This window comes from Apteryx mantelli, chromosome 25 (assembly GCF_036417845.1).
Source record: "Apteryx mantelli isolate bAptMan1 chromosome 25, bAptMan1.hap1, whole genome shotgun sequence".
In the NCBI taxonomy this organism is placed as follows: domain Eukaryota; kingdom Metazoa; phylum Chordata; class Aves; order Apterygiformes; family Apterygidae; genus Apteryx; species Apteryx mantelli.
In genome coordinates this window covers 2,150,762-2,154,322 of record NC_090002.1, presented here as the reverse complement: position 1 = coordinate 2,154,322, position 3,561 = coordinate 2,150,762, and the positions used below count along the sequence as shown (strand labels likewise).

At 53.8% G+C, this 3,561-nt stretch overlaps 1 long non-coding RNA gene across 1 annotated transcript; it reads right to left on the bottom strand.

Annotated features, from left to right (window-relative positions):
- Positions 1–2,136: 2,136 nt before the first annotated feature.
- On the bottom strand, positions 2,137–2,497 carry LOC136994180 (uncharacterized). The gene is made up of 3 exons (XR_010886306.1): positions 2,433–2,497; positions 2,292–2,346; positions 2,137–2,198 (listed from the first exon to the last, which is right to left on the bottom strand). It is a non-coding gene; the product is annotated as an uncharacterized lncRNA (long non-coding RNA).
- Between the last annotated feature and the right edge of the window lie 1,064 nt (positions 2,498–3,561).

Here is a 3,561-nt window from a genome sequence, read left to right as displayed (position 1 = left end):
TCTAGGAAATAGAATGAATATGTATAATAATTCCTGGAAATTTAATGCATATGTATATGATAGAGCAATAGAAACTTTAGATGATGAGGCACACGGGGTGCACGTAGGGTGGAGCTATCCCCCATGCACCCGGCGCCGTAATAAAGAGAATGTCTGCTTCTTAATGCTACATTGGTGTAGCATTTTCTCCCGATTTCGGTGACACACACATGCACATGAAAGCATACGCTGCAATGCACACATGTACAAGCACATGTGCACCCTAGCACACACATGCACACGCGCATGAAGGGCACCCACTATGAACAAGTACATACACAGCCCAGCACACACATGCAGCAAACACACATGCCAGTGCGCACACACACACGAACTTGCACATCCCAGCGGACACAGGCACATAAGAAACACACATGTTCCCCCCCCAGTGCACATATACACATGCAGGCATGCACAGACACCCCAGTGCACACGCACACACACATGCACACCCCATCATGCACTTGCACAAACACACTCTAGTGCACACATGCACATGCCTCCATGTAACACAGCACACACATGCACACACACACGCCCCTTCATGCACATGAACACACACACCAGCACACACGTGCACACACGCACACCCCACCATGCAGATGCACGCACACTCCCAGTGCACATATGCACACACACACACCCCACCATGCACATGCACACACACCTCCACTGCACATATACACACACACGCACACCCCGTCATGCACAAGCACGCACACCCCAGTGCACACCCCTTCATGCACATGCACGCACATGCACACCCCAGCACACACATGCACATGCACACACGTAGCCCAGCACACACACACGCACACACACACGCACGTGTGCACCGCCCCCCCCAAACCCTAACCCTAAAACCTAACCCTAACCCCAACCCTGACCCCTAAACCTCTAACCCCAACCCTAACCCCAAATGGCTCTAACCCCAACCCCCAACCCCTAACCCCTAACCCCACATGGCTCTAACCCCAACCCCCAACCCCTAACCCCAACCCCACACGGCTCTAACCCCAAACCCTAACCCCAACCCCACACGGCTCTAACCCCAACCCCTAACCCTAATCCCACACGGCTCTAACCTCAACCCCTAACCCCAACCAAAACCCCACACGGCTCTAACCCCAACCGCTAACCCCAACCCTAACCCCACATGGCTCTAACCCCAACCCCTAACCCTAATCCCACATGGCTCTAACCCCAACCCCTAACCCCAACCCCTAACCCCAACCTTAACCCCACACGGCTCTAACCCCAAACCCTAACCCCAACCCCACATGGCTCTAACCTCAACCCCTAACCCCAACCCCACATGGCTCTAACCTCAACCCCTAACCCCAACCCCACATGGCTCTAACCTCAACCCCCAACCCTAACCCCACATGGCTCTAACCCCAACCCCCAACCCTAACCCCACATGGCTCTAACCCCAACCCCCAACCCCACGTGGCCCTAACCCCACATGGCCCTAACCCCACCACGCTAGTGCTGCACAGTGTGGGCCATGCTCATTGAGCACAAGGAACAAGAGCAACATCAAGACCTGAGCAAAAGGTAGCACAGCTACAACACACACCACATAGACGACACAACACCGCAGACACAGGCTGCAGCTGCCCTGCCTAGCGCACCCTCACCTCTGCCATGCACACCCACTGCCTCTGCCTCACACACAAGCACTCATCCAGAAGAGCCCTCTGCACTACACTTACTGTCAGTGCGCGCGCCCACACGCACACACTCACGCAGGGTCAAGACACACCAACACCCGTGGCCTCTCAACTTAGCTTCTGCAGTGCTCTGGGTCACCATCCATCCTCAAGAGGCATCCTCAATGGCAGCTGCATCCTCTCTCATCTTCCTCCATTAGCCTTCATCACCTGCTAAACCAGAGTGCAAGCAGTCACCCCCAGGCCAGCCAGCTCTAGCCTTGTCCGCAGGAACGCCCTCCGCCAAAGAGCCATGGGCACTCTGCGCACCTGCACTGCTCCAATTCCAAATGCCAACGTCGTGGCTGGGGGGGGATGCCCACAGCACCTGCAAAAACAACACAAAGTGACTCTTCTGCCAGGCGACACTCACCAACCCCACAATGTCCAACAGTAATCCACTCACCTGAAATCCCCAGCCATACCTGGGAAAGGGCCACACTGTACCTGAAAAAAACAGAGCAAAAGACATCACCAACAGGAAGCCCAACACCACCCACCGCACAATAAACTTCTGACCCAACAAGCTCCTCCTCTCACCTGCTCAGGCTCTTGTCAGCACTCAACTTCTCCTCTCCACAACTTCCTGCAAAACCTGCAAACAAAGAGAAATCATGCGCTCAGGTGACGCCTGCAAAACCACAGCAAATCCACATCAAGCATTTGCTCCCACACCCTTACCTGCTCTGCTCACCAATCCTGACTGCCACACCATGGGTCGTCATGCCAAGGCCTGCCACACACCTGTAAAACCAGAACAGCAGTGGGCAACAGGGACAGCACCAACGAGATAACAGCCCTACACTAGGCTCTGCTTCCTCTCTCAGACCAACACTCACCTTGCCATGCTCCTCCGGCACACAAGCAACCCGTTCTCCACATTGCTCCATGTGGACAAGCACAAAACAAATTAGCTAGGGAACCACTGACCATAACACTCTGCTTCCAACAACAAATCTCTAGCTCACCTTCTTAGGACATGACCCTGTTTTCCTCCATCTCCCTCAGGCACTCAGACCACTGCACCGCATCTACAAAAAGCAACATAAAGTGCAGCACACAGATGCTGACCGATCACCAGTCCATCACTGCCACACTCTACATGCTACCATTGCTAACACCCACAGGCAAGGCAGCTCCAGCCCCAAACAAACAGACATACAATCAGACAAAACAAACATACATAGGTACAAACATCAGACACAGACACGAAGGAAAGCCCTACAGAAAAAGAGCTATTCATACACATAAGATACTGCCAGAGAGAAAGCCCTACAACACCACAACCGCGTGAGTCAGATGCTCTGGACAAGCCCAGAAAAGAGTCAAATGCCACTGCCCGTGACAGAAAGGGCCCGGCAAAGCCAGGCAGATCAATGCAGAAGAGGCCGGCAAGAAAGACCTAAGCACGTGACAACGCAGGGAAGAGAACCCTGAACGGAGGCCAGGAAGACGCAAAACAAGAGCGGCCTCAAAAGAGGAGCAGCCAACAAGGCCTCGATGAGGGCCACAGAGATGATCGGCCACAAACGGCCACAATGCAAAGATGGAGCGACGGACAGCCCCTTTTAGCTGCCTGCACAGAACAAGATGCCATCCACTAGCACAAAGCTGATGAGTCAGACCAGTCAAAAGACAACGGATGCCTACCGTGCTAGTGCTGCATGGAATGCTCCTTGAGCACAAGGAACAAGAACTACATCAAGACCTACTCTTGATTACTCTTCTGCCAGGCAACACTCACCAGCCCCACAATGTCCGACGCCAATCCACTCACCGGAAATCCCCAGCCATACCTGGGAAAGGGCCA